The sequence below is a fragment of the Myotis myotis genome, unplaced genomic scaffold, assembly GCF_014108235.1.
Source record: "Myotis myotis isolate mMyoMyo1 unplaced genomic scaffold, mMyoMyo1.p scaffold_m19_p_8, whole genome shotgun sequence".
NCBI lineage: Eukaryota > Metazoa > Chordata > Mammalia > Chiroptera > Vespertilionidae > Myotis > Myotis myotis.
The window spans coordinates 87,678,975-87,688,196 of NW_023416390.1; the positions used below are offsets into that span (position 1 = coordinate 87,678,975).

A 9,222-nucleotide genomic window follows, 5' to 3' on the forward strand; every position below is an offset into this window, starting at 1 on the left:
AGAGTGAACTATTTGCCTGTGAGCATGCTTTTGATAGGCATTCAACCAATCCCAAATTCATGCCCCACCTGCCTTCTTGTCAGGCTCCTGCAGTCTTTGGCAGTACACTCCTTCCCTAAATAGCTCCCCAGCCATCTATGGGACGACAGATCACCCTCATAGCTCAGAGGCCACTGAAATTATTCACAGTATCCCATTCTAACCTTGTTCTGCTTCTGATCTGCCTCCATGCTTCTTCTTGTGAAGCCACCATGAAGCCTCCTGCTCCTGGTCTCCTGCCCGTCTGCCTCCTGAGCAAGTGGAGCTCCTGTGTGGCCCTGATCATTGCCTCTCTCCTTAGGAACTGTGGGGAGCACGCTTGTTCAGTGGCAGTCACGTCCTGACCTGCCGGCCTCACCATACCCGAGATGAAAACAGGTCCGGGACCATTTTAAAACAGTGTCCTGAAGGCAAAGTTGGTATGAGGGGCATGAAAGCACATACGGCTTATGGCTTCTTTCTAAGAACAGCCGAGAATCGCTGGACTGAGGGCGACTCGGGCCCATGAGGAGCAGGTAGCTGTGACCGTCCAGGGAACAATGAGAAGGGTGCAGGGGAATGGCAGTGGGCTGGCAGCTCCTGAATGTAACTGCTGGCACGGCTATGAATTTCCCATTTTTATAGTTTATTTTCACAGTTTTTCTGTCTTCTTACTTTCCTGTTAGGTGGCTTTTCTTTTCTTTTCTTTTCTTTTTTCTTCAAATTATGCAGCTGAGTTTCCCACATTTGGGGAAATCGCAGGGGTGAGCACATCCTGAGTGCAATGGATAAGCCTGGCCCTGGGAAAACCACCTTTGTGACCTTGGTCTCTCCCCTGCCAGGTAAGTATAGGTGGCTTTTCTTGTTGTTAGATAACACCTTTCTAAGGTTACTATTTCCTCTATTTGCTTTTTCCAAACGGGCATGGACTGGGATGCCAGAGACTCAGCTTATTAGAAGAGATTGTAAGAAAGGGTAGATGGATGATTTGAGTGAAGATGGGCCCAGGAGTCTCCTAGGAGCCAAAACATATGGAAACATTGCTGTCTTTTTAAATCTTCGGAAATTCCTGCTGGAGCTAAATTCTAGGTTCTCAGAGATCTGAATATTTCAGGTAGAGTGGTATCATCTTGGATAAGCTGGCAGCCCCAGAGAGTTGGAAAGGCTGAAATATAGAGCAGACTTCTCTTTATTTCTGGCCACCGAACAGGAGCAGGCTGGCCAGAGCCACGGTCCAGCTGGGTGTAGACATCCCCCTCCCGTGAAGCCTGTTGTTTAATCTGCCCCATGTAGTTCGAGACCTGGTGAAGAACTACCAACAAAAGCCAAGCATGACGGCAAAAATCAGCCAAGGACGAAAGCGCAGGCTGCCTCTGCCTGCGAGCGCAGAGGCAGCCTGGCAGTGGGTGTCAGTAGAGGACAGGAGAACAATGGGAGATGGAGGTGTGTGTCTGAAAGGAAGCTGGCCTTCCAGAATGCCAGCCCATTGCCACCGCTCACATAGTTCTACCTTGCGGCCTGCACTTCAGTTTTCTTAACTAAGTTAAGAGTTGGGGGAAAGTTTATTACGATGTCATGGTTAACTTAAGTTTTCTTAAAGACTTGAGGTTCCATTTGTAATGAGCACCGATTTCATTGTGAGCCCTGCCCCCAAGGACATTTGGGTCAAAGAGTCCTGGTGACAGGGAGTGGACTGAACCCAGTGGGAGGTCTGCTATCCCAGAAGGTCTCCATGGGAACCCCATTCCAGACAGAGAGGGGATCCACCAGCAAGAGGCAAGAAAAGGACGATTTCTTATGGGAACAATGAGCTGTGAGGTGGATGCCTGGGAGACCCAGGAGAATGAGATCAGAAGTGAGGTGTGTGCTGCCTGTGGCCTGAGGAACCCGCTTGTAAACACAGCGGGTAGCCATATGTTTACCTTCCAGTAACAGGAACCGCTCCATTTATTTTGTCCCACGTTTTGAAAGGCTTGCATTGTATCAGATTCTGAAAGCAATCACGATCCTCTTCCCCAAAGAAGAGAACTAGGGCGGGTTAAATTGCCAGGGCCACACAGGCCGGAATGAAGGGCTCAAGTCATAGGTGCTCCATAAGGTTGTTCTCATTTCCAGGGGCCTTATGCGGTGCCATCTTCCACGGTCAGGGTGACTGGATATCTGAAGGCAGTCCATTGGCCTGGCAGGCAGGAAGCTAACAGAAAAATCTCCCTCCCTGCTGTATTCCGGGAGGAGTTTAGATATGGTTTTGCAGTTTTATTGGAGAAATCAGACTTCCCACATTAACAAAAAAAATGGTGGCATAGTGAAAGCCAGCACAGAATGAAATGTACAAAGGAGTTAGAAGGAGCCAGATGGTCTAGGAATGGAGTTAGGCTGGAGACTGGTAGAAAGCAGGTCGAACATAAGATGGGCCAGAGAGGGAAGTGAGGTCTGGCTTGGCAGTACAGAGAGGTGACCCTGAGGCAGAGCCCCGCTGGGACAGGGAAGGAGACTTGGTCCTGTGGGAGGGAAAGCTTTTCTGCTCTCCATGCTGAATGTATTCTGTGCACCTCCTCTCCAACCATCCCTAGGACCCACCTGCTCCCATCCCGCCATGGGATATGTAGGAAGCATAATCTTGTTCAAGTTCTGGAACTTTACTGGATGACATGTATAATTGGCAAGCCTGCCTGCGAATTAAAAGGTAGCTGTGATCTACCCCCTCATTCTTCACCCTCCTCTCTTCAACATCCTCTGGGCTGCATACCTGTGGGAGTAATGAACCTGTTGTCATCTCTAGCCAGCCTGTAGATCTCTCTGTCCCCAACTCACTTCTTACTTGTGGTTGCTAACAGGTGACAAAAGCCTAAGATTTAAGGATGTCGATGTACAAGATTGGGACACAGAGTCAAAGGCAGAGAGAGGTTTTAACCTAGACTCCGCTCTCCAAGCCCACCCTCACAGCCCTCTGCAGTGGGCTTCCTGGCAGTGTCCTACCTCACAACATCAGAGCCGTGCTCTGGCCTCTGTTCCTTCCTCTCGCGCTTCAGTCTTCCACTGGCCGTTAGATCCACTGGCCAGCCCAGTGCTGTGAATATGAACAGCAGCAGAACTTGCTGACTGCTTTCCTAATAACATCCACTTCCCACTTCTACTTTTCAAACAGAACACAGATATGCAGAGAGCTGTCCTCCACTTCGAATCCATCCCGTGCTCTCCGGCGGGAAGTCCCTCTCCAACTCCAGGGGCTACACTTGGATTGGTTTGAGCCGTAGAAATCAGTGGTTCTCCAACTGTGATGCATAGACCCACTGTGTTCACATCACCTGGGAGCCAGAAACTGGGGCTGAGCTCATAATCCACCTTTTAACAAGTCCTTAGATGATTCTGCTACAAGCTAGAGCTGGAGAACCAAACTCTAAATGGTGCGGTGGCTGCTTTATCCTCACTAGTGACTGGACGAAGTCAGCGGTTCTCCACGGGGACAGTGTGTGTCCCGACTGTCTGGGGACATTCAGGACATTCAGCAGTATCTGGACACATTTTTTATTCTCACACCTGAACTGTTCATTTATTATCTGAATAATTCCCGCTGTTTCCCAGTTTGGTTGTTGTGCTTGATCATCTCTGCCAGTGCTCCTCAAAGTGTGGTCATGGGCCAGCAGTGTCAGCCCCACCTGGGACCTCGTTAGAAATGGGAACTGCCCGTCCCTCCCCCAGACTTGCTCAAGCAGCACCTGCAGGGCCGGGCTGGGCGTGTTTTCAGCAGCTCTCTGGGCGATTCTGCTCAGTGGCTGACAATCACGGCTTTGGGCTGTTCTCTTTCAAGGTCTTATGCCATTGCTATCTGGCCTTGCCTGGTAATTCTGGATGTTTCTGGCTTGCACGCATTTTAAGGTGGAGCCCATGCACATTAGCTATAAAATATTTAAACTTCCTTTATGAGGTTTATGTCACACACACATTTGGTGGTTTGGGTTGTCTGTTTACAATGAAGAGCTGGGGAGTTGGTCTGCTCGGGAGCAGGGTAGCTCTGTTTTGACACCTGTAGCTCTTTATCACCTGAGATTCACTTCAGGTGTGGACCAGGAGCAGGTAGAGCGGGATTGCATGAGCCCAGCATGTGGTCTTGAGTGTAGTTCCACCTGAGCAGGACTGGCTTTCTTGGTTTCCCTCCCTGTCCATCATGGAGTCATCACCAGGGCTCCAGCCCAGCCAGGCAGGCAGCTCAGTCTTCACAGTAAGTGTGGACTTTGCCCCCTTCCTCAGGGACTCATGGGGCTTTGTGAGGTCACCCTGTGCTGTGCCTTTTCTGATGCAGATATTTTAATTTAATTACTTTCTTATTTAAAAATGTATAGTTTACATACAATATTATATTAGTTTCAGGGTATAACATAGTGACTAGACATTCATACACCTTATGAAGTGGTCACAGTGATAAGTGTAGAATACACCCGACACCACACATGGTTATTACAATATCATTGACCATATTCCTGATGCCGAACTTTACATCCCCATGACTGTTTTTATAACTGGCAATTTGTATTCTTAATACCTTGCTTTGTCCACTCAGGCCCTCATGTCCCCCCTCATCTGGCAACCGTGAATTGGTTCACTGTATCTATGAGTTTGTTTCTGTTTTGCGTGTTCATTTGTTTTTTAAATTCCACATAAAAGTGAAATCATATGGTATTTGTCTTTCTCTATTTCACATAGCATAATAACCTCTAGGTCCATTCTGTAATTATGGAAATGCAAATTAAAACCACAATGAGATATCACCTCACACCTGCCATAATGGCTATCATCAACAAACAGTAAGTGCTGGTGAGAGTGTGGGGAAAGGGGAACCCTCTGCACTACTGGTGGGAATGCAGATTGGTGCAGCTGCTGTGGAAAGCAGTATGGAGGTTATGCAAAAACCTCCGAATAGAACCACCGCATGACCCAGAAATTCCACTGCTGGCCATTTATCTGAAGAAATACAAAACACTAATCTGAAAAGATATATGTACCCTATGTTTATTGCAGTGTTATTTACAATAGCCAAGATAAGGAAGTAACCCAAACATTACCATAAACTGTGGTACAATATACAGTGGGATACTCTCAGCCACAAAAGAATGAAATCTTGATGTAGACTTTGAATGCAGTGCTTACAGCCTTTTGGTCATTTATTCAAACGTGGAGTCTGACTCAATAAGCAGGTGTGGCCTGGGTGTCTACATCTTCCACAAGCTCCCAGGAGATGCACTGCTGCTGGCCGAGGGCCCTGCTTTCAGGAGCAAGGCTTTCACTCCGTGCTCTGCACAGGGCACTGGGGTTTCCCCTAATCCTTGAATTTATTCATTCTAAGCTCCTAGCTCCTCCGGCTCTGCTCCTAATGGCCGAGGACACAGTATGCTTTGAGCTTGGGTTTCTTCTATTCTTTTTACCCTGATGGCTTTTCTTTTCCCTCTTTCAGTTTTTCTCACAACATCCTATATGCAGGTAGATAAAAACTTTCTTGTTTTCTCAATACTGTTTTTAAACTACTATCAAAAGCATATCTAATATAGAGGACAAAACAGGCTCAAGTGCTAGCTACAATTAATTTGGGTTTTTATGTAAAAATTGCATTTCCAGGACCTTCTGACCTTATTGGTTTAATGTACACTATTGGCTTGCCAGCTAAGGCATGCTGCAAGGTGCACTCTGGTCTTCTCAAGAATCATTCTTGTGATGTCTCTTAGTCAAGTTGCCTTTTGACATCTTGTTTTAATCATTTTAGTTCACTCCAGCCTTTAGGACTTTATAATACTGAGTCAGTCCTCAGGGCTTCCCAGCATCCTCACTCTGGACCCTTGAATAGCTTATCACTTCCCACAATATTAATCAAGAAAGAGAAAGGTAAGCAGATATAGCCTGGTCATTCGAACAGGAATTACAGAGGACCCACCATATTTCACAGATTCTGCATCCTGGGATGTGTCCCAGTTCCTCCCATGGTTGGTCTGCAATAAAGATTCTGCCTCCAAGGGCAGCATCACAGTTAGAGTTTGATGAAACTAGGGGACAACAGCTGGTCTCTTGTTTGCATGGGAGCTATACATAGTACTTTCTTTCTTGAGGATGCCTTGCTTTATAAATGCATACATGCGAATCTTAAAGAAATCAAAGTCTGAAGGTTGCTGGTTTAAAATTAGCAAGCCTCTATGGCAGAGAATGAAGAAAGATTTTTCAAAATGTTATAGGCTGAGGCCCTGGCTGGGTAGAGCTTTATATGCCAAGGTTGCGGGTTCCATCCCCAGTCAGGGCACATGCAAGAATCAACCAATGAATGCATAAATGAGTGGAACAACAACTTGATCTCTCTCTCTCTCTCTCTCTCTCTCTCTCTCTCTCTCTCTCTCTCTCCCTTCCTCCCTCTCTACCTCCCTCCCTCTCTCCCTCTCTCATAAAAATAGTAAAACCAAACAACTTTCTAGGCTGGTATCTCAGCAGCAGCAAATCTCCTTGAGGAAGGACTTCGTCTTCATCTCCAAGCTGTTATCTAATTGACTCTTCGTCATCCCCTGATTAAAACCAACAGCAAATGGGCTGTCTCGATGCTCTAGATAACAAGGTTTAGATACTGCCTAGGAAGAGCAGTGTGGTTTCCCCAAGGCTAATAAGGTTGAACTTGGCATCATCTGTCATTAATCTGTGGCTTTCTCCTTAGCTCCAGTTTCATGTTCTGCCACATTGAATTCACAGCCCTCTGTTCCAGATGATACTGAAAGTCAGTGAGCAGGGAGGTGGGGTTGGGGGATAGGAGGCTGTGCTTAATAAATATGGTCCTAGCAATGTGGTGTGTATCTGACCTTTATCTTTCAAATAACTTGTGTAAATCCAGACCAGTCAATGAAGGCAGATAGATGACTGTGTTAAGGGAGACAATGAAATTAGGTGAGCAAATTCGGATACAAGGGAAAATTGATGCGTTGACCTGTCCACACCACCCCGTTCTGCAGTCTCCCTTAAGTGGCTTCTGTCAGTGATGCTGAGTGACCAGGCTGGCTGCTAATGGGGATGGATGGCCAATTTTCTTACAGCGAAGGATGGTGTATACTTGATCTCAGAGGTTATTTTCAGAATAGAGACACTGTTATGACTATGACCATCAAGAAATATGTTATGGGCATCTTCTCTCTAAAATTGGGTGAAGAAAAACAAAGCCCACCAGTGCACCATGTCCCAGAGGGCTCATAAAGAACAATTTAAGAGACTGATGTCTCTTAGTGGTTGTGTGTTTTTTTTTTTCCCAAAAGAGCTGTGTAGTTCACCCCACATTCACATTTTTGCTTGCACTTGTCTGTTATTCCTGGAAGTTCTTCCCTCAAGTACAAAATTATGGTTTTCTGTGTAGCTTTTGACTTAGCTCTCTATTCGAGTTTTGGCATCTCTGTGCATTGAATTAAGATGGCAAATTCTACCCGAGGTTGTAAAGAAGCGGTCCTTGGCCCCTGCTGAGCTGGTCTCCCTTTCTTACAATTGAGACAGGTTCACATGAGGAAACATGGAGAGGCGTGTACCCTTGGAATGTATGGCTCTTTGCACCTATTTTCCCCGTGGCTTCTATTCGTAGCCATTAAAACATGTCTCAGGTTATTATTTTACACAGCTCTAGAACTTTATTAATTAAGGTAGCATTCACTGCTTTGAAAGGTAACTCCCTAAATCTCAGTGACAAGACAATAGAAATGTATTTGTCATTTACACAAAGTTCAGATGGAAATGGTAGAAAGGAGGAAAGGATGCTCCTTTAATGTAGGGTCCAGGCTAACAGAAGCTCTTCCATTCCAACATGTGGCCTCTAGGTGTATCTTCATTTCAGAGATGCCAGCACACAGGGGCAGAGAAAGAATAGTTTGCTGTGAGAGAACTTAATCTGCAGGCCACAAGGACAGATGAAGTTACCTGACTTCAAGTGAGGGTGGGCGTTTAGCTGAATCTCATGCTCAGGAAGAATGAAAGAATGAGAAGCCTATTAGTGGACACTTGTTGGCACATGCTGACTCACAGAAGAGTTCTGGACTGGAAGGCCGGAGGGTTGAGTCCTACCTAGTTCTGGTGCTGCCACTAACTTATAACCTGGTCTCTTCAGCTGTTTCATCTACTCTGGCATTGATATTGATTTTCATAGCAATAATACATTACAATATCTAGTCTATAAGAAAACTTCTGACACTAACTAATAGGTTATACATTTATAATGTATTAATAATAAAAAAGAAAAGGTCAACAGATAGAAAGAGGCCATTTATTTTTAGTCGTTGGTTATATTTTTGTCCTATATCTCAATATTCATACCGAATGATACGTTATACCTACCCAAAGCATTTCAAATCTCAATATATACAAACATTTGCTATGCCTGCATCACTTGACTTCTGCAGAGTTTCAATGCAATTTCAGCTTATCACGGTTTATTCACCTGTTTCTTTTTCATCTTGCTTAAGCTCCTGAGCAACATTTCCATAAAAATTGGGAATGAGCTCCAGAATACACACACTAGTAAAGATTCTCTAAAATGAGATTGAAAATACAAGTAACTACTCATTTGAATGATTTATAACTAGGCTGTCATTATTCTCCAAACTGCTCTCTCTCCATCATCATATGCATATTTTTTCCAGCAAAATTTGTAAAATTTAATTCACAGAATGTACTTACTACTTCTTCACTTCTAACCACTCATTAATATCCAGTAATTCATTTAATGTATCCACCACTTGACTATAATTGTTCTGGTTTTTTCTACTCCTCTGATATAAATTTTCAGGTCTAAGAAGATAAATCACCAATATATTTTTGTCTAAATCACTGTCATAAATTGTCAAATAATTAATTGCTACTGATTATTTTCAAGTGGGTATCCCATGAGCATTTCAAATACTAACCACAAATTGTCATTAATTTATCTATATATTAGTTAATTCCAGATATCTTCAGTATATTTTCCTGCTTTGTGTCATGAAATAGTAACCAAGATCAGACTTATTCACCTCTCAAAAAACTAAACAAAACAAAACAAAAAAACAACAGAAAACTATCAAATGGTATATGACTCTGATACCAGGGAGACAAAGAAACAAGGGGTCATTGGCATTGATTTTCATAGTGATAATAAATTACATTATCTAGTTTCTAAGAAAAATTCTAACACTAATGAGTTATAAATTTACATTGTATTAA

At 44.3% G+C, this 9,222-nt stretch overlaps 1 pseudogene; it reads right to left on the reverse strand.

Annotated features, from left to right (window-relative positions):
* Nucleotides 1–736: 736 nt before the first annotated feature.
* On the reverse strand, nucleotides 737–868 carry LOC118662341 (annotated as a pseudogene).
* Between the last annotated feature and the right edge of the window lie 8,354 nt (nucleotides 869–9,222).